General features: G+C 33.2%; 3 long non-coding RNA genes and 1 pseudogene across 6 annotated transcripts; 2 read left to right on the forward strand and 2 right to left on the reverse strand.

Moving 5' to 3' along the window:
- The first annotated feature begins 214 nt into the window (after nucleotides 1-214).
- LOC110903372 lies at nucleotides 215-1,558 on the forward strand. Its single transcript, XR_002571878.2, has 4 exons — nucleotides 215-379; nucleotides 837-954; nucleotides 1,054-1,404; nucleotides 1,499-1,558. It is a non-coding gene; the product is annotated as an uncharacterized LOC110903372 (long non-coding RNA).
- A 511-nt stretch (nucleotides 1,559-2,069) lies between these two features.
- On the forward strand, nucleotides 2,070-2,368 carry LOC118485487. Its single transcript, XR_004876323.1, has 2 exons — nucleotides 2,070-2,152; nucleotides 2,241-2,368. It is a non-coding gene; the product is annotated as an uncharacterized LOC118485487 (long non-coding RNA).
- Nucleotides 2,369-4,845: 2,477 nt separating this feature from the next.
- On the reverse strand, nucleotides 4,846-5,643 carry LOC110901947 (annotated as a pseudogene).
- Nucleotides 5,644-6,516: 873 nt separating this feature from the next.
- On the reverse strand, nucleotides 6,517-9,947 carry LOC110903374. Of its 4 annotated transcripts, none has more exons than XR_002571881.2 (7): nucleotides 9,653-9,946; nucleotides 9,430-9,487; nucleotides 9,237-9,342; nucleotides 8,831-9,092; nucleotides 7,405-8,747; nucleotides 7,080-7,305; nucleotides 6,517-6,724 (listed from the first exon to the last, which is right to left on the reverse strand). It is a non-coding gene; the product is annotated as an uncharacterized LOC110903374 (long non-coding RNA). The 4 variants fall into 4 exon arrangements; XR_002571880.2 differs by having other exon boundaries at nucleotides 9,430-9,490; XR_004876325.1 differs by having other exon boundaries at nucleotides 8,956-9,092; nucleotides 9,430-9,947.
- Between the last annotated feature and the right edge of the window lie 13,296 nt (nucleotides 9,948-23,243).

Consider the following 23,243-nt stretch of genomic DNA (forward strand, 5'->3'; position numbering starts at 1 on the left):
TACATAATTTGTGTACATATTACACAGTAGCTTTAGAGGCTCATAAATGTGTATGAAATCTTATTAAGGTACCATTGAATAAGGATGCATAACTATATATCGATATCGAGTATCAAATGACAAAAGTTTCTTATTTTTCTACATATCTATAGTTATCGATTTTAATAATATACTTATTGTATCTATGCAAGCAGGGATTGATATAGAGAAGGTCTTGAAATGTTTACGAACAACTTTTCGCGCTTCACTGGCTAGGCGTTCTTCATCACTGTGTTGGCGTCTCCTATCTTCACCACTGCCGGCACATCACAACCGTTTCACCAGATTGTTGCATCAAAGAAATGATTAGACTTTCTCAACACCAGACTGTTGCATTAAGGTAACTACCGTAACTTATTACATGATTAATTTAGGTTTTTTAGTTTGAATCGGATTTGATTTTGAAATATGATAAAAATCATGATCAACTCAAAATCTTTAAGTTCTATCTAATATATATGTTCACTTCTTTTAGCACTGTCAGGAACCTGTAAAATTACTCCGCGTAGTTGATATTTGACCTTCTAATTGCATGACTATGTTTGTTTGCTTTGGTCTTGCAAAAGAAATAAGTGGTGGCTGCTACATGAGGTACCACTATTTAAAAAAAAAAGATGTTTCCAATATCTTGAATAACTTTTGTAAAAAGGAAATTTCTATCTTATTACGTTTCAGACTTTCAGCAGTTCATGTTTTATGCCAATAGGTCTTTTATTAATGCTAATTGTTTTCTTATAATAATTTTGTGCTAATAGTTTAACTATCATTCTTTTCTTAAAATCTTTGCAATCACAAAGAAGCCAGAGATTGATTAGGCTCCTTGCAATGGCTGGATTCGAGTTCCAAAATGGTCGTTCTATTTCTATATATAATGGCATTGCGGTGAGTAGTGAATTCAAGAATACAATTCTAGAGGTAACGTAATCATCTTTTAGTGTCAAGTTTGTTATTTGTTAACATCTTAAAGATTTTATTACGATATGCATACTTTTGATGATATCTGTTGTTTTGTAGAAGAAGAATTAAAAAGGTGAAGAATTAAGTTGGGACCCAAATTAGAGGAAGAATGAACACATGACTGATTGAAATTACTAATATACGATAAAATTACTAATACAAGGAGATATTTAGAAATTTATGAATTGTTTGCAGCTAGATTTGTGATTATAATTGCAATCCACTTACTTTATAATGTAATATTTAATTTCACTGATAACACTACATAACCTCTCTTCGTTTCACCGTCACCCTCCATACACCACCATAAAGGTTACCGATTGACTGAACTGGGTTCATCACAGTTGCAAACAATTACCTCAGTGGTACCATACCAACTGAATTGGGTTCATCACAGTTGCAATCAATGTAAAAATCTATTTATATAATCTTTTTTGTTTATTAACTTAAGCTTTGAATCTTTAGTTTATGTTTTCACAACATTGACCCATTGACTACGCAGCTCTCTTCTTGGAAACCACTTTTTTGGAAAGATAGCAGCGGAACTGGGAAATATTACAAAACTTTGACATATTTGTACGTTGTATTTATTTTCTATTTGGTAGTGTTTGTTATTAACCGTCCAATTTATTAGATGACTATGTCATAATATTGAGCTACTTACTACCATTAATTATAAAGTAAAGTACACGGATGGTCCCTGTCGTTTACCAAAATTTTGGATTCAGTCTCTATATTTCCAAAAGTACACGGATGGTCCCTGTGGTTTGCACTTTGTAACACATTTAGTCCCCCCTTTTTCTAAAAGTACATGGATAGTCTTTGTGATTTGCACTTTGTAATGCATTTAGTCCCTAACATGAACATGCTAAAAGCTTTAGATTTGTTGGCTGGGGACTAAATGCGTTACAAAGTGCAAACCACACGACAGTGACCATCTGTGTACGTTTTAGAAAACTAGAGACCAAATCCAAAATATTGGTAAACGATAGGGACCGTCCGTGTACTTTACTCTTAATTCTAGGAAAACGTATGTTTAATATTGTTATTTATGGTGATGTAACTAACTATATATTTTACATAGGAACCTTGAAGCAAATAACTTTTCGGGGACTGTTCCTTCTTATTTGGGGAGATTAATAAATTTACAAACATTGTAAGGCTGTTTGGCTCTCGGTTTGTTTGTTTGTTCTTCGATTACTCACATATTTTAACTTATTCTGTTCTTTGATACTTTACTCCAGGATTTTGTCCTCAAACCGGTTGACGGGAACGTTGCCAACATCCCTTGCTGAATTAAGCAATTTAAAAGACATGTGCAAGAGCCTAACGGTAGCCGGACGATATTTGTATTGTTTGTTTAATTGGACTGCAAAAATAGTGTGTTGGTTTTGTAACTTCGTTTGATACATTACGTATGAGCGGGTAGAGGAATGGATTTCGTTACTTGAACGTTTATCTATTTCAAATGATTATTTCAACAATTTTAAGTTATATATTTGTGTTAAGCCACCCGCGAAACTCGCGGGATCTTAGGCTAGTAGCAAAATATAGGATAGCGAGCTTCAACATCCTCGTGTTTGTCTTCTTCCTTTCGTTTGGATTATGAGTAAGGTATACAAAGGTGGTTTAACTACAGATGAGATGAAGAGAATTTATATGTTGAAAATATTGATTTTAGGGTTATTTTTGTAGCTTAAAAATTAACTATAGAGATTAATGTAATTAATGATTCTTTTGTAACTTAAATTGTGATTACTAATTCATAATGTTCTTTTTATTAAATTGATTTCCTGACCATGTTCACCTTTATTACATGATTTAATGACATTTATGATTTTTATTCACATTAATCGGTTATGATCGGATCCAGAGAATATACTTGAAAACACTTGGTTTAGTCGATCTCAAAGGAACCTAATTCATAGAATAAGGCCTAGTTCCATGTCGTTAAATATAGCTTAGTTCCTCTCAGTGGCGCACTCAGAAATTTTTTCTTGTGGGTGCGAAATATTTTCAAAGATTTTAGGCCCCTAGCTGTATAAAAATATCGGTTCATAGCGGGTCGGGTCGGATCATGTAAGACAAAAGAACATCAAACTAAAATTTATAAATCATCAAAAACACGTCAAACATCATTACAAATTACAAACGTATTGAAAATTGTGTCATACAGGTTTTTTTTTTTGAAATATATCCAAAATATCATTTAAAGATACTAAACACACCATAAGTTCATTACATTCTTACTCATTGTTCCTAACACATATAATTTGCTCCATAAGTTCATAAAACAACACTAAACAATTAAACAAAATAAACAATTATGTTCAACCATAGCCCATAACTTTCAATTATATTTTTAAACATTCAAGCCCTAATATTAAATGTTGATTACTTGTAACTAATCATTTAAACAAACAAAGCTATAAATAAAACAACAAAATCATTTAACTACAAGTCTAGACCAACAAAAAAAATATAAAAAGATTAAACCATTACACATCTATATTTTCTCCTAATCATCACATAAAACAAACAAAATAAATAAACCATACTAGTTCTATATTGGAATTCTGACGTAATATGGGTCGGTCCAACCGGAATTTTAGTTTTTCCGGCAAAAAAAACCACCAGATCGTGAGCAGTGGCGTCAAGTCGCTGGGAGTTTTTTTGGGGGCGGGATTTGAAAATAGAATGGGTGGATGAGTTTGGGTTATTTTATTTAGTTCAAATTTCTTTAGGTTGGGTTTGGGCTTGTGTTAATAAAAATTGATTGCAGATTGGGCTTTGATTGAATTAAATAATTAAGTGAATAAGTGGTTAATAATTATTTTGTTTTTCTAAGTGGGGCGGTCGAAAATTTTCAAGGGGTGCATGTGAAAAATTCCAAAGGGTGCGGTCAGGATTTCTGACGAAAAATAACACTAAAAAATATTTTTTCATGGGATGCGTCTGCCCACCCGGGGTGCGCCCGCCGACCCTTGGCATAGGGTGGGTACCCCCTGGTTGCTCTCCATAAGAAATCTGGATTTTTAAAATGGTAAGACTAAAGGGTATGGAGAGGATGGGCTTGGAGGGGATGAGCCGCCACGTAGGCGTCACGTAGGCTGGGCTTGAAGGGGATGAACCTAGGGGGTGGGGGATGAACCCCTTTATATATATATATGTATGTATGTATAGATGTATGTGAGAGAAGGAAGGAGGAGAGAGGACCGACTACCCCAGCTGTGGGGTGCCGGTTGTGCCGAGCCGAGCCCCAGGGGGCGGTGTGGGGAACCGGCGCCGGTCCTAGTCGGGCCTCAACCGGCCCCCATACCTTCTAGTCTAATGAAACTTATATTTAAAAACCAACCACGTTCTCCATTGTTACATTCGTTCATTTTTTTATTATTTGTCCTCCAAAAAACTATATAAGCAAAAGAACAATACGTACTTAATGTAGAACGTGATTAGTTTTTAAATGGGATATATTTAGAAATAAGTTTTTTTTTTTTGAAATGTAACTTTAACATATATACTTTTTATTTACTTTTTAGAGTAAATTACGTTTTTGGCCCCTGTGGTTATATCACTTTTACTATATTAGCCCAAAATAAGAATTTTTAACATATGTGCCCCCATGGTCTCTATAACTAACTATTTTAGCCCCTGAGTCTAACCAAACTCCAAACTCTGGTTAATTATTAATCACATGAGAGGCACCTGCTGTCTAAAATGGTAATTTCCCCTCCCCTTTTTTAATGACACGTATTAAAAACAAATTCATTCTCATTTACACCACAAAACCCTTAAATTCCCATCATCTTCTCCAAAAAAACCCCAAATCATTAACATATCAGAAGATATCTATCCCATCATATGGTAGAACAGATTAAGATCAGATAATTGCTCGGTTGTCATCTTCCCCATTACAGCTCTTGCTAATTTCTCTCTTTCTTTATTCATCTTCAATCTCTCCACGTATGAAGATGCATTCCTCACTGTTGCTCCCATTTGCTTCAGCCTATTCTCTTGCTGCACACTCAGTGCTATATTTGACTGTAACCAATTCAAAATCGCCATCGTTAGTCAACCGAAGTAAATAAAAATAAGATCAAATTGTTCAGTGGGTTGAAATGTTGAATCACTCATCATACCTCAAGAAACTCAGCTCCCGGTTTGAGATCAGACTCTTTAAGTTGTCGAGTATTATCGCCTCCTTCCTATAAGTTTCTTGCAACCGAGAAGCTACGAACAATATCGTTTCTCTTTCGCTCCAATTCTTTATCAAGTTTTAAAGATGACGGTACCCTTTTTATGATATTAAGCTTCTTTTGATATGCTACAACTGCCTTCACAAATTCCTACAATCATCTTACTGTCGATTCAATACACGATCGCTTATAAAACTCACGTTTAAAAAATAATGACTAATTGGAAATGGATAAAATGTATACCTTGTAAGCAGCAGTGCAATTCATCTGAATTCGCCTTCCTCATCCGCTCAGGATGGAACTGTAAGCCCATTATAAACTTACCCTAAATTGATTTGGGGGTTTTCTTGGAGAAGATGATGGGAATTTAGGGGTTTTGTGGTGTGAATGAGAATTAATTTGTTTTTAATATGTCATTAAAAAGGGGAGGGGAAATTACCATTTTAGACATCATGTGCTTGTCATGTGAGTAATAATTAACCAGAGTTTGAGGTTTGGTTAGACTCAGGGGCCAAAATAGTTAGTTATAGAGACCATGAGGGCACATATGTTAAAAATTCTTATTTTGGGCTAATATAGTAAAAGTGATATAACCACAGAGGCAAAAACGTAATTTACTCTACTTTTTAAATTGTTTAGTTTGTTGACATATATACCGAATACTTGATGTATTTTTTCTTGCGACATGTGTACTAGCTATATTTTCAGAACCGTACCAAATTTCCACCTACCGAACTTAAGAACCAGATGTCATATTTGTTTTAAATAATAATATATTAATAAACATGACAAATAACATAAAAATATATTTGGATATTCTATGTATTTAACATAATATTGTATAGCTTTTAACTAGGATTCTAACTTCTTATTCCACAACACTAAGAAAACTAGCGTAAGTTAAATTTTTGTACTCTATGTATCAATATTCAGTGGTTGTCTTTTACTTTAACCAATGTCAAAAACTATCATTTATGTCCAAATTGTTTATGAGTTTCGTTCTTTCCACTAGCGATCATTAAATTTTAGGATTAAGTTTGGTCATGGATTGCACGTAGGGGAAGTATGGTCTTTCTACCACTTTTACTTATAATATTTTTTCTTTTCTCGTTTTTTCCTAAACCCATTCACCCACATACACATTAGAGAGACTAGTAGGGTGCCCGCGCGATGCGGCGGGAGCGCCAATTTACATTAGGGATAAGCTTGGTAATGGTACCAAAAATACCGGTATCAAAAATCACCAAAGATGGGTACATGTATCTAAAATGCTCTGTACGATATTGTATCGGTACCAAGATGGTACCGGTATTTTAAGATAAAATTCGGTAAAATCATACAAAAAGCAGTATGACATTAAAGGTCTTCGCTACAAGAAGAGTTGTAAACTTTTCATGTCGCGCACATGTTAGGAATTTGGTAACTATTACAAAATATTACGGCCACTACATGTATAATTACAATATTTGTAGTTGATATTCAACACCGCCTGCCTATGGTTTTGCCTTCTTGACATCGACTCTTTAACTCACCTGAAAAACACAGCAAAAGAGAAGCCATTTGAGCAAAGGGAAAACGGGAAAGCAATCAATACACAAGCCTAAACAATAAAGTAGAAAAGATCAGATTCAAATGATTAATCGAAGGAATATTTATAGTCTTATTTATAGTCTGATCGACTGAGAATTCCCACATTGATCTCTTTTGCGGCAACAACAATCCTAAACAATAAAGGATGACACACTTGTGTAATAAATATTTTATAAATGCACATAAACGTATCTATGTATGATATAAGTGCAAAACCATGCTATCTTCTTAAGAACCGAAATAAGTTGTGTTTTATTTAAATATTAATAGAGTGGCAAAGGGTAAAAAGGACATTACCTCATTACTATCACTGCTAGCAGTGAGAAAACATATAAGGTTAATAGCAGAGACCAAAAAGAATCAATCAAATCCATCTGTTATAGTCAAAATGACATCTTCATATATTGAAGGCCCGTTGAGCGAAACTCTACAAGTCTGTGTACTTTGCTAGCAGAGCAGCTAACATGCCAGGACAAGATTGCATTCGTTTTGTCTTTGGCTGTTGTAAATTAAAATTGCAACACTGAAAATACAACAAGATCTCAAGTGCTAGCACATATATATATAAATATATAAAAGATAAAATAATATAAATTATAATGATTATTAATATTATTGTTACCTTGTCAAATTGAACATGTGTCTTTTTCTCTTGTAATCTTTCAAGCATTTTCATCTCTGTATGCAAGAGAAATAAGACCGGCCGCCGTACAGAATCATAACGGGCTGTGCTGCAACCTCTATGTATGTAACTTGCTGCATCATCAGGGCAATCCGCAATCCTCCACCTGAGAGAAAAAAATTACATTTATACCCCAATAATAGTGCATGGTAAGACTGAAAATCAGATGTGAAAATTTCAATCAATTAACTTGTGACTGAGACGATGTGAGTTGGATATAAAAATTGGGCTAAAATAGGAACATGTTGAACATATTGTGATTTGTGAGTCATCTAAAGTATACCTTTTTAAATAGGTTGAAGGCCATCTCATATAAATTCAAATACATAATGCTTCCATATTGCTTTTTTAAAGATCTTCGAAGGTTATTATAATAATATAGTTTTGTCATTTAAAGTATTAAGTACTTATGAAATATCTAAAAAAGTATAATAAAGTGTTTGTGGGTTGGCCCAACCTGACCCATTTGACACATACGAAAAAAATAATAAATCATGCAGTAATCGTCATTTGCTAAGTTTGTTAGTTGGGCAAAAAAAATCTGATAGCTACAAATTTTGTGACGGAAAAAGGTAAAATCTTAAAACCAAGTGCTCTTTTTTTATAAAAGTTCGTTCAGTAGCATCTTTGGAGATAAGGTAACCATTGGCATTAACAGATAGCTAAGTAAGCTTCTGTTTGCAATAATTATGATAACTCCAAGATTATATGAAAACAAATTAACAAATGTCATAGTACTTACAGAAAATCAAAAAATCAAACCATTTGATGTAATGAGAGTGATTAGGTTACTAAAGAAATAAAGATGAAATAAAAAATATATATGTATTATAAATGGAAAAACGCACGCCATTAGCTATATAACTCAACATTTATCTCAATAATCATTTTTTACACCAAAATATGCATGTTTTTGTCCCAAGTGGTTAGGATGGCAAGTTTACTTTAACAGTAACACTTAAAACAGATCAATTAAACACACATCCAAACACTCCCCAACACATGGATCGGCGAGGAAAATGTGAAAACAAGGTGCCTGAATTGGCATGAGGCAAGGTGGCACGTCAAACCTACGACATGTTCAGCTAATTCACATTCATGCATGTATTATCTTGAATGTTCTCCAACAAAATACGTGGGAAATTTTGACAGTAGCTGTACAATGTTAAAAGTAAAAAAATTATAGTTGAATCAATGAAGGGTCAAGACATAACCCTTTCCACTCGTGGACGACTCCACCCACTATTATTCGTGGGGGTTGTATAATGCTGGATGTTTCCCATCTGCATAAATAAACAATACAACTGGTCACTTAAATATTTGCATTTTGAAAAACAATGAATAACAATTTTAAGATATTGCTCACTTTGATGAACACGGACATTAAACAACACAACTAAACCACACTGAAAACTACCATATGGACACTGTCACTCTCATTTAAACTTGCACCCAAACCCTCAAAAGCATAAGCAGGAAGATATAAATTACTGTTTGTTCCATAGCTAACCGCATCTTCAAGTTTTCCCTTATCCAGAGCTATTTTTTATTGTTTTTCAGCATGATTCCGAAATTGCCTCTACATAATCCTTAGCAGCTAGTAACAACCGGACCTTTAGTATCTTAGCCTGAAATTTAAACAAAATAACGAAATACTCAACGTGGATCCACATAAAGTAACAAGTAATTTGTTACTTTATGTAACAAATTCATAGATGTAATGAGAGTGATCAGGTTACTACAGAAATAAAGAAAATACAGAGAAAGCATACCAGATATGGGCTTCGTTGCTTGATGGATCCACATAAAGTAACAAGTAATTTCTATACATCGCATACAGTTTTAGTTATCGAGTTCTCCTTTTTTCATCAAAGCACACTAACAACAAATGAAATCTAATCACACAAATTATAAATTCTCATCAAATTTAAGAAAGTACAATTAGTTAAAAAAGAGAAAGCATACGAGATCTGGGCTTCGTTGAACCTTCGGCAAGCTCATCAAGCATCATCTAGTGAGGAAGCTACTACCATATCGACACCAAGAGAAATAACTAACACCACATCAATTATTAGTCCCCAAAACACCTCCAAACCATCCCTCCATCAAAGAATCGGAGTTAACCCTAGAGATGTAAAACATTGAGGACCCATGGAAAACCAAAGACAAAGAGAGATGATTTTGGTACCAGAAGAGGAAGATGAAGGTTGTGTTTGGTTCCGTCCGTACACATTCTTCTACTTTCGCGTTTGGTTCAGAATCACCACTTTTACCGCCTGTAGAGCCGCTGCAAACCCTAGACGTCATCTTCATTGTCGTCGTCTTACCTGAACAGAGGCCACCATCTTCACGAATATGTGGTTACACCGGCCATCATTTATTGAATTTTGAAATGGGAGTAGGGATTTTGAGAGAGAGAAGGGAAGAAGAGTGCCTCTAGAATCTCATAAATGAACTGTACATAAAACTTTTCAAGTGATTGTACTATAATTTAGAGTTTAAATTTTAAAAAGTTTTTCCCGGTTAAAATTCTGTTATCTTTAAAATAGGATGTTTTGTTATATTTGACTAAAGTATAAAGAAAAGTTTAATCCATTATTCAACAATAGTTTTACTTTTAAAAATGTTAGTGCTTTTAGCAGGATTAAATCACTTGTATACTAACGCATCATCTACTTATACATTTTAATCAGCACGTCACTATTGACCAAGACAACCATCGAAAAGTCGACAAAAATGTCACGATCGTCATGGTACCTCCGGATTTTTTTTAAAACATTAAGGGTTGTAAGATATCGCAGGAATACTTTAAAGAATTAAAGAGGGGGGAGTGTAACTAATTACCCATAATTATGTTAAATGTCAAGGATTTAAATGTAATAGATTGAGGGACTAAAAAATAATCATGGTTTAAAAGACCACTTTACCCTCATTCTAGGGGTTTATTTATAAATAATGGGGAAAGAAGTTCTTAACTTTTAGGAATCCTTCCCTCATGTATTATAATATAGTATAGATAGAGAGATAGAGAGACCTAACTTCGGGGGTGTCTTGTCATTTCGGTGGTACGTCAAGCTCTATGGTAGTTCTATGAAAGACCTGAGTGGTCGATGGTGTGAATGGACAACGACATAGCGGCAAAAATAGTAGGTTTGGGCACAACAATCATGAATCCGATGATTAGGGTCTCGATTTCAAATGGCAGAGGCCGCCACGTGCGTCGACCAAGGCTGTTCACGAGCAAGCAGTGGCAGTAGTGTTGCGGCGTGGATCCTAGCGACCTGATGTGGTGGGTGTACAACTCGATGAGTTTCGGTGACCATAAGCAAGAAATTTGGTAGTGGCAATGTTTCTGGCGACAGTTACGGCTCCGGCGAAATCATCTAAACTCTCGTTGTTGCTTCGTTCCGATTTCACACTCCTCTTTCTTTTCCCATCATATATCATGTTATAGTGGTGTTGTGGTCTCAGTTCTGGTTAGGCGATACCCTCAATCAGTGGCGGAACTAGAAGAAAATCTCAGGGGTATCCCAATTTTTTTACTGTACAAGCGAACATTAAAATTTTTGGCTTGGTTCAGGTTGGTTCCTAACGTAAGTTTTTGTATCTTTTGATATGTACTAATAATTCATCACGGACTTTAATTTAGTATATTTGTTAAAGTGTTTGAGGTTTTCTAATACAAAATAATGTCGACATCAAAGCATTTTTATACGGCGATAAGCGTTATCCGGTATTTACATAGTTTAAAAATAGATGATTTATAATAAAAGGTTGTTATAAGTAGTGAGCTTTAAATAAAACAAAATAAAAAATTTAATAAACTAATACGTAATAAGTTGATTAAATAATAAATAGTATATTGATTAATAAACTAATAAATAAGTTATTAAATACTAATAGATAACTAATTGAATAATAATATGTAAAAAGTGAAATTGTAATTATAAATTATAACTAAAACTAATATTAATAAATAAAAATAGGGAAACAATGATAAGTTATTGAACCCACATGGGCTACAGCCCACTTTCCAAATTCCAAGAGAAGTAAAAAATTCAAATAATAATTGCTAATCTTTTGGTTTTAAAACAAAAAAAGGGAGTGTCTTCTTCGCTAGTCTCTCTGCAACTATGGCGAAGATCTCACCACTCTTTATATTATTTCATTTTTCTTCTTTATTTCTCACTAATATTATCTTCAAGGGTATCCTAATAATTGCTTAGTGGTATTCAAATACATAAAACCGAAAAGCACAATATTTTTTTTGTATTTCGCCAAGAAAGTTGAGGGGCATCCCGGGCAACCCCTCACCTCTTTGTAGATCCGCCCCTGCCCTCAATCAGTTCTATAAATGTGGTATTGAGTAGGGATCTGGCAATAGTGGACGTTAAAGTTTTACGATGAAATGGAGTAGTGGCGGTTTAGGATGGAGAGGAGACTACTTCAAAGGGGAAGTACCCCTTACACCCTTAATTATAATCATACATAAAGTTAATCAAATTAGGATACTATGAAGCAATATGAATGAGGATGGTGCATCTAATAACGTAGGTTTGTGAACTTACGTCCTTTTAGTATGTTGTTGACAATGACCAAGAATCTTATTCCTTTTGAGATTTTTGATTGTCTATTTGAATAATAAACAACAACAACAACAACCGTATTCAGTATATCCCACCAATAGCAGAGCTAATGGTAGGGTCAAGGGAGGGTGAGATGTAGGAAAACCTTACCTCTATCCCTTAGGGGTAGAGAGACTACTTCCAGAAAGACCCCCCCGACTCAAAAACAAAAGCATACGAACAAACAAACGTGATACAAGCAGAAAAGACGACATAAAAACTCTACTTAAGAGTTTATGTTTCATATGAATAGTCTAGTAAATAATTATAATTTCAATAAATTTTAATCTCACTAAATTAATATCCATTTATAATATCTAAATTTCCAACAATCCCCTACATGAATGGAGATTGATCAAAACACACAAAGTTTCCAATGGAACCTCGACAGTTGAATATTGTCGGATAAGTAGGTGTCCCTTTGAACTTTCTGTTGTGAAGCATACTTAGCCTCCTAGAGGTTTGTAGACACGATGTCCTTGAACAAACCCCCATTTGTGTAGACGACAATACACTTCAAACAATACTCTCCTTAGCCGGGTCATCCCCTCATAGTCGTGTCCAATAATGGTCGTGGAACACTTTCCTGGTTCTGCGAGAGCTTTAGGAATTGTGCCCCCAATTCCATTCGAAGCGACCCCACTTCTCTCTAACATAGGTGATTCTCCTTAAATCATTAAAAGCATCGTGGTTATCATGATTACGCAAAATCATTTACCACATAATATGCTTAGCCTCACAATTTGTCACTAAATTTCATAGGAATGAACTAGGACGTATTTAAACACCCTTTTATTGTTTAGGGAGTATATATAACCATATATACTAGCTTATGCATATCAGTTATGCCCCCATAGTGACCACCCTTAGGCATATGAATTCGTTGTCCTATTGATCTTAGATCTTGGGATTTCCAGTCAACTAAGGTAGGTTTCCTTCACACACTTTTTTCTATGGGCTTTAGTCTCATTCCACAACTTGATCTCTAATAAACCCTTAGGTTATTGGATCCATAACATTATCTTTGTCTTTGACAAGTCACAAAAGATAACTTTGCAGTTAAGATCAATTGTCATGACGTGTTCGTAACTCGAAAGTTAACATTGCCTATTGTCAACTTCTAAGACTATAACCTCAGTGGCCACCTGAATCTGGTTATAATATTTGTCTTAGAATGATACATTTATCATTTAAGGGAAACACATCTCCATTATACACTACGACATTTGTGTCCTCTACTTAGTCGTCTATTTACAATGTTAGATTGGATTACAAAATCCTTATTGCCAAAAACAAATGCAAGACACCCCCACATTGAAGTGTTATTGGATAACATCTAGATGGGTTAATGAGAACTATTTCTACATACCCTTATAGGGTTGTTTCTTAAATGGATCCTCCCCCGCATTTCTTGCCATTTGATCAACATTTCCGTAACACCACTTATGGCGACATTTATACACATATGATTGAACAAGATCAACCTCATTGTATCAGTGAAATCAACTCATATTGCATTAGCTAACATAAGCTTCCGAGCTGACCAAAGCAACACATGCCATTGTCATAAGTTTGTCACCAACTTAGAATAATTCTAATTTAACATCTAGAATAAGCTTAGACAATGAGTTCTCCTCATTAGCTTTCGAACAAACTCTTAAAAAGTTACATGTTTTTTCCTTATAATGAATGAAAATTCTCCCTCAACTTTCTCTATACACAAGTTCTTTTTGTGTTCATACACATTTGAATGTTTAGAGTTAATTAGGCTTCGTCAAGACCCATAATTAACCAAGTACTAGTCTAGCATGCTTTAGACTACAATACTTTAGCATGTGAACAGAAGATGCATCATTCTGATTCTTCACAGCCCTAAGGATATCACAATATCACTTTGCAACATTCATCCCTTGTTAAGACAAATGAGACTTATTCATAATCCTAAAACATCAATATTTACGAATGTCTCACAAATTATTGATTATAGCACATAGCTAAATTTTATCATTCATTTAAGGAACATAACTTGTTTACCTTTGATCTCCAACACTTTACCATTGACTCATAAGAACTTAAACATAAGTCTTAATCCAAGTCACTTGGTGAACACATTCATCACCAACAAAATGAATGTTCCTCGTCTACGATCACTATTATGTGTGACATAGAGTCAACTAAATTGACACTCAACAACATGGCATTCATAATTTTGCCATAAGTGATTTGCACACAATTATTGTTATTCATTAAGAGATATGTATATTTAGGATGCTCTCCCAAACGAAGGTAAAATCTCCATATAGTTCTAACAATAATCAAGTGGTAGACGCGTCTACGTGTAGATCACTTGGAACAAATCTCGCATGATTTATTATTCACACTTGTGAATTTTCCAATAACTTCTAACGAAGTATGTCGACATGAATCTCGTTTGTATATTTCATCTCAATACACTCAGTACATTCTTTCATTATTCTCTCATGATGTGGTTACACATTTGATGTATCGTCTTTGACATTTAGTCAATGCAACAACTCTTAAGTTGTTTATGTCCAAGAATATTCATGTACTATCCGTCTAAAACCATATTCTGTTAAACAATGTATAATTGGTGTTATAATTATTTTCACAAAAATAATTTATACGTCACAAACAATAGTGATTTATTTATTTGTAAAAAAACTGCATGTGTTATCCGAAGATATTAAACACAAAAAAATAAAATACATTGGAAATTAAATCGTAAGTGCCAAACACTTTTGGAATTTAAACGGAAGTATAGACGATATGTAGACATCAAATATCAAAGTTCTTTGATCCTCAACACTTTATAATCTGACTAAAAACTTCTCAACGATATCGTCCTATGGCATATTTTGAGGTAATCCCTCAATAAGACTCCATGCACTTGTAAGTACAAGTTCCCCATTTCATCTTGAAACTTTAAACTTGGACAACTATGCTCAAAACAACACCAAGTTGTTACAAATACTATATTTATGTAGTAAACTTGAATAATTAAATTTGTTCACAACAACACCAAGATTTTTTTTCACCAAATAAATGACTAATTAAGTGTCATCAAGAAGCTCTATTCAAGAATTTCTCTTTTATTCACCACATGCTACTTCTAGTAAGAGTAGTGAACCATTTGAATTATCAGTGTTATACAAAACTTTGTTTTAAAAATTATTCAAAACAATTTTGTAATATACAATATTAATAATATCAATTAGGTTTATGAAAACATAGATCAAAACCCAAAATATCAAATGGTTTTATATTGTTTAGTCTTACTACACATGTACTAAACATTTTCTAACACACATGTTAGAAAACAAATGTTATAACAAGCACATTATAGAATCGAACGTTTACATAAAACGTTTTCCAAAGATATAGTTTATAAAATAAACCGTTTCTCATCATTTTTAATGCACACATGGGCAATTAAATGTTTACATAAAACATTTCTGTTCATTATGAGCAATCTCTAACCTTTTATTCGTGATACACATTTTCTAACACACGTGTTAGAAAATTTAAGTCATTTTATGTATACAAAACAAGACCAAATTAAAGAATTAAATGTCATCATTAAAACTCATCAAATGTCATCAATAAAACTCTACTCAAAAGTTCCAGCATATGAAGAGTTAAGAGTCTCAATAATTATAGACTTAAACTCTAATAAAACTCATCAAATGTCATCAATAAAACTCTACTCAAGAGTTTCACCATATGAAGAGTTAAGAGTCTCAATAATTATAGACTTAAACTCTAATAAAACTCATCAAAAGTCATCATTAAAACTCTACTCAAGAGTTTCACCATATGAAGAGTTTAATTAGTAATTATAATTTCACTCAAATGGATTTAGAAATCACAAATTAAAGTTGGTGATAAATCCCACACAACTACACCATCATTTTATGGTGATTTAATTCTTGAAGCCAATCAAACACCAACTTCAATGTATGACCTTTTATTTCTAAATCATACAAAGCATTAAAAACAATGCTACAACAAATTACTTATATAAAATGTTTACATAAAACATTTCAAAGCATTTGTATTTTAACCATTTTTAACAATCATGTTAAAATGAAAGAAATTCTAACCCGCACGTTAGAAATATTAACATTTCCACAAAATGTTAATTCGACTTGCTAAAAACACATATATGGTTCAAATAAATAAGTCATTTCTAATACACACATTAGAAACTAAACAATTAAAAAATTGCTTCCAAACTAACGCTTTTCATGAACGTTTCTAACACACATGTTAGAAGACAAATGATTACAAAAATTGTTATAAGACTTATTTGTTCATATCAATCCATGGGTGGATAAAGATTCTACTTTAAATAGAGACTTAATTAGAGACATAAAACACTAATCAAGTAACATAAAACTCTTATTTAAAGATATAAAAAAACTCTACTTAAGATAATTTAACTTTTACAAAAAAACGTATGGTTTACACCAATAATTCCGGTCTAACACACATGTTAAAGAATTTAATGTTTACAAAAAAAAAAAACGTATGGTTTACATTAATAAACTCGATCTAATACAAGAGTTAGAAAAATTAACGATTCCCAAAATCGTTTCAAAACCAAACGTTTGAACCAAAACTATTCGTTTTGTACCACGGTATAGGATTTAAGATTGTATCTCAATCTCAAGAAATCCAAACACAACAAGTTGTACTACATACATATTTCCCAAAAAAAAAAAATTTGTAAGATCATAATCTCTAAAAATATTTTTTTTATTATAAATCTTTTCGTGAACCCAAAATCCTTATAAATAAGGTTTTAAGATTGTACCAACAATCTCACGAAAATCTGTTTTAAGCTTGTAGGAAATGAGTCACAAATTTATTAATAAAACTAATAAAAAATAAGAGTTAATTGCCATTTTAGTCCCTGTGGTTTGGGCCATTTTGCCAGTTTAGTCCAAAGGTTTCCTTTTTAACATCTGGGTCCAAAAAGGTTTCATCGTTGCCATTTTGGTCCAACTGACTTAACTCCATCCATATATGTTAAGTCTGCCAAGGGCATTTTTGTCATTTCATTTAAAAGAAAAAGCAATAAAGAAAAAAGGGTTAATAAAAGGAAAAATGAAATGACAAAAATGTCCTTGGCAGACTTAACAGATATGGATGGAGTTAAGTCAGTTGGACCAAAATGGCAACGATGAAACCTTTTTGGATCCAGATGTTAAAAATGAAACCTTTGGACTAAACTGGCAAAATGACCCAAACCACATGGACTAAAATGGCAATTAACTCTAAATAAAGATACTTTCTTTAAACATTTGGGAAATTGTAGTACATGAATCGTGTACAAATTCAAACGAAATTAAATATGAACTACAACATATTTAATAAAACAATCGATTCAAACCAATATCTTCAAAAGATAAAGTCTTCAACTTGATCTTTAATCGCGTCTACTTGTATGGTTCGTTGTGTTTTCAGTCTGTTGTGTAGGCTTCAACGAGGTCTTGAACCACGTCTTCTTGTACAATAATTTCCTACAAATAGAACAAACAAATGTTAACGAATGTGGTTGAGGCACGTGTTCAACAAGCTTCCCTTAAAACAGATTTCGCGCCTCTACTAAAGACGACGCGTCTGTCTCTCAGGGTACAACAGCCGAAGCGGTTTGTACTGCCGGAGAAGGCCATGCGCCCGAGGTTACACTGGATAAAAACATAGGGTTAGACCTTTTGGAAATTAAGAATAGAATTGTAGTTGAATCATGTAGAGAAACTTATCTCTATATGTTCCCAACATATGGGTCATCAAGTACTTCTTGTTCAAAGACTTTTCATTCATAACTTTATGTCACCTACTTGTATTCTTACTCTTGTAGTTTTATATATGAAAAACCCATCAAGTTAGGCACATAGCCTACTTTTAATACAAAAGACATGGGGTAGAGAAAATTCTCACTTAATTTGAGATTTATTAGAGACATAAACTCTAATAAAAAAACTAATAAATTGACATAAAAACTCTACTTAAGAGTTTGTGTTCCATATGAAGAGTCTAGTATTTAATTAGAAATTTATTAGAGACATAAACTCTAATAAAAACTAATGAATTGACATAAAAACCGAGTTTATGTTTCATATTAATAGTCTAGTAAATAATTATAATTACAATAAATTATAATCTCACTAAATTAAAATCCATTCATAATATCTAAATTTCCAACATTTTTTAGTGTACTAATGGGGTTCTATTTGTTCAGTGGCGGCTATGATGATGTGCGGGGAAGACCTCCGCACAAGGCCCGAGATTACGAGGACTCGCGATTTAAAAAAGATCGATGTGTGTGTGTGTGTGTATACACATTTAAATAGTAAATACATACCAATTCCAATATAGGCTCATTTACAATTTTTTTATGGTATAGAATTTACTCCACTTGACATTAGGTTTACTGAGCCCAATACTAATTTGATTTTTTAAAATAATAATAAAACATTACGGAAGGTCACATTTATTCGAGCTTAAACAGGGTACGTTAATTCTCAAAGACGCCTCTTTATATGTTGGGCAAAAAATTGTGTCTCAAAGGAATAGACCGTTGTATATTTCTATCAGGTTTGTATTACATATCTTTGTATTACATATCCGAAAGTTATTTTTTTCTACTTTATTCGTTTCCATCTTAACTTTCCTTTTCTTCTCACATGTGTATTCTTTTCTTCTTTTGATGAGAATGTTGTATTCTCTATTTTATTTTTTAAACTAGGGTCGTAGCGGTTGGAATTCAGAACGTATAACATACAATGTCAACTGATAAATAAATTTGTAAAATTAAATAAAATGATATCTAAATGTGTTATGCAATTTGCGTCGTAATTCGCCTCTGAACATCAAAATAATAAGAAAAGGTAAACAATATAGTACATAACAAAGGTAAAAAAAAGGTAAACGATAAAGAAAACCACAGAAACTCGGTTGGTTTCGGTGCACTCGTTATAGAAAAGAAAAAGAAAAGTTAAAAAATATGTTTAAAAAGGTATCGGCGCATTCGTTAAAAAAACTAAACTAAAAAAACCTTTGCCATACTCGTTATAGTGGAGAAAAAGAAATGTTTAAAAATATGTCTAAAACGATAATAACGTATTCGTTAAAAAACTATTTAGGGATAGAAAATAATTTTTGTTAAAGTAAAAGGAAAAAAAATACAATAATTAAACTACATAATATTAACATGGACCATTGTAACACCATAGGAAAATCCTACATCGGTCGTGGCCAGGAGATATTCTTGGTTTATAAGACATACTCCACCTTTTAAATCACCGACGCGTTTTATGGTGGGGCAAACTTCATCGAGGACGATGAGTCCTAGGGGGTGATTGTAACGAGACCGACTACCGAGAAAATTAACATGTAGCATTGTAACATCCTAGAAAAATCCCATATCTTCCATGACCAAGAGGGATTCTTGGTTCATGAGGAATCAAATGGCTTTTATATCACCAACGCGTTTTGATATAAAAACTCCACAGTTAAGCTTGCTCAAGTTTAAGTTATACTAGGATGTGTGACCTCCTGGAAAGTCTCTACTGGTCAACAAAAACAAATTCTTGAGTTCCTCAATGGGCAACCCATCGGAGGCAAAGCAAACAATATTGGTGGTAAGTGAGAACGAATGTTACAAATGGTAGAGCCACTCATGTGTCGTTCGGGATGGTGGGGGCAAACCTCATTAAGGACGATGACTCCCTAAGGAGGGGGGGTTCTTGTAACGATACCGATTATCGAGAAAATTTAACAGATTAACATGGACCATTTTAATACCCTAGGAAAATTCCATATCGATCTTGGCCAGGAGAGATCTTGGTTCATAAGAAATGCCCTGCCTCTTAAATCAGCAACATGGTTTTTAGCTTAGTTGGTTGGGGAGCAAATGAAAACTCTACTGTTAAGGAGTCTCAGGTAGAGTAGGAGTAATACTACGATGGGTGACCTCTTGAGAAGTCTCCACCGGAGCAACCAAAAACAAATTTATGCGTTCCTTGATGGGAAACCCATCAGGAGTAAAGCCGACAAAGCGGATAATATGGATGATACGAGAGGCCGGAGTGCTACATTATCTACACAAAAGTGTTCTGGTGTAACTAAAAATGAGATTAAGAAATTTGTATGTTGTGAATTATATTTTCAGAGTAATTTTTGTAATTCAAAAGTGAATTGCAAGATTACGACAATTACTAAATTTATATCAATTAATTATTAATACTTTAGTAATTGATTATTATTTGTAACCTTTTTTTATTATCTTGATCTTCTATTTATTAACATAACCTCTAGATTTGAGTGACTGTCTACTTGACGCCTTCTAATTAGTAACAATGTTTAATTTTTTATTTGGTCTTAAGTAAATCCAATTACCTTACTAGTTTGATGACACTAAAATCATCTACAATCACGACCCGCAAAATAAACAAAGATTAAGTTAAGATTATATCAACTGTTAAAGAGTGTGCAAAAGACCTCAAGAATGAACTTCAAGCCCTTCCAAGTTGTAGAAATATATGGATTTAACACAATCTCAAACAAACAACATAAATAGCGACAAAACAGGTGACAAAATCTTATTAAACCAACCCAAAACGTTTTGCCCCCCAAAATACCCAAAGATCTTACAACAGTAAGATCAGATCTTACAATAGTAAGATCAAAGTACAGAATACAAAATACAAAACATACAATGATGATCATCCACAGATGATCATCAACAGAACAAGATAAATCTCTCAGATACAGTTGAGAGATTATCACAATCTTCAAAGGATACAACAGAAACCCTAATCGGAGGATACAATGAAGACAAAGTACAAAAACTACGCAACTGAATGATTGAAGAGAGAGGAGAAGTATTTATACTTCAATCTTTCACATAAGTCCAAAAGTATCAGCAACGTACACGAACAGCCCTCCAATTTACATCCAAGCCCTTAGATATTTTCTGTAACAATAAACAGGCTCACACATACAATAAGCCCAATAACGAACAGAATAAACATAAGTCCAATAAGCCAAGACTTAATAAAAGCCCAACAATAACCCAACTGAATGACATACACACAATATATTTTTACACAAGTTATTGTCTTAGAAGGTATAAAATGAGGGCATGTGAGGCATGTCCCCTGAAATAGAAAAGAGACGAAACTTCACTTTCTGTGGAAATAGTAACGTCTTTGATTGTCACAAAAGGCTTAAAAAGTCAGTGGCCTTAAAATTACCCCAATCATATATAGATAATTCAAAGGAGATAGAAAAATATGAACACTGATCCCATAATCTTTATGGACAAATTATTTCTTATGTTTTGTTGATAAAATACAAATTGTTACACTATCAAGATTATTAAAAAATGGCTCCTTTGTTTATTTGTATGTGTTATTTGCTTAAAGTGTCATGAGAGATTGTAGATAGAAGTTCATAACATCAATATTGAATCGTTACTTGCTAGGTGTAACCGGAGAATATATCGAAAAGAACAAATTCAACAGTGACAAATTCAGGAATTTATACGAGATAAATTTTTGAAGGTTCATTTGAAGATGAGATTGATCATGTTGTGTGGTTTTCTTATAGGCCCGGCTACAACATATTCAGTAAAGTTATTTGGCAAGTCAACTTCAACTGTAAAATGTAGCACACCATTTTTGTCACCGAGTCTCCAAATTATGTGATACCATATCAATAACGTCGGCTTATTTGTGCATATGATGTATGCATGTGTATATAGAAGTGCAAGGGACAAAATAGTAGGAACAAATTGTGAGTCGATAAAAAACAATACATGTTCAAGTTTAATATTCCTTTATTCTATAAATTCATTTTAGGCCTTGAAAGCAAATTTGTCATTTGCATTGATGACACACGTATATAGGCGACATACGAATTCTTACATAGTGATTAGTTTTCGACACGACATCTTGGGTCTGGAGGTAACCTTAAGCATATGTTTACACATTGTTCACGACTGCTAAAGCAGTAACGCTGATCATTACAACAACAATAATTTCGTCCGGTACCATGGGCAGGGTAAAACCTGCAAATGGGCCAACCAATATTGCTTGATGAGTTTAAAACACCGGTTTCACTTCTTTCATTCCTCCCAATCCGCGTGCCTACATACAAAATAAGGAGTAGATATCAATTTATACATGGCATTCAAACTGTGTTTGTTGTGAGAATATAAGAGAGAACAAATAAAGATGTTGAACTTACAATCAAGAAATGAGATGAAAACCATATTAAAAATAATGAAATATGCAATCACTAACTTCATCATCTTTGTTCGGATTACAAGTAAACTACACTCAGGTGGTTGAACTACAAATGAGATGAAGAGATATATATACACATTGTAGATGTTATAACAATTAAATTACAGAGATTATGACAATTAATAGTTATTTTGTAAAGTATATTTTTATTATTAATTCATAACCTTCTTTGTATTATCTGATCTCCTATTTATTAACATATATAACCTCCTAATTTTATTAAATAATCAATGACAATTATGGTTTATATTTACATGCATATTACAACTAAATTAGCAACGAATAGCTTGTCATTAATTTAAAGAATATTCAGACCTTTGAATAAATCTAACTTTACAAATATGTACATGCATTAGTTTCAACTTTTAACTCAAGTAGATCGATATAATTTATGTTATCTTATATGAATGATTATGGGTACAAATTGTATGAGTCGGTTTAACCTTTAAACTAGTAAAATTTCGAATAACATATGAGTCGGCTTACACATTAGAAGGCTCATTAGGGTACTAGTCATCATAACCATGTCTCGAACACCAAAATGACTTGTCGTGTGACTATGTCAACCAAATCCAAGCCAGAGTCACTCACTGACAGATTACAAGGTGCATTAAGCCACATTAGTGTACGACTCATCGTTACAATGTCGATCATTATATACAACTTATTTTAAAAAGCAAAGCAACAATGGTCTAAAGCATTAAATATTGGTTCTTTTTTGCGGGTGTCCGGACTAATATCATATTTAATTATAATGTCTATTACGAGCCACCATACATGAATTTATATAAGTTTCACATATTTTCAATTGTGTGCCTCA

The sequence above is a fragment of the Helianthus annuus genome, chromosome 13, assembly GCF_002127325.2.
Source record: "Helianthus annuus cultivar XRQ/B chromosome 13, HanXRQr2.0-SUNRISE, whole genome shotgun sequence".
NCBI lineage: Eukaryota > Viridiplantae > Streptophyta > Magnoliopsida > Asterales > Asteraceae > Helianthus > Helianthus annuus.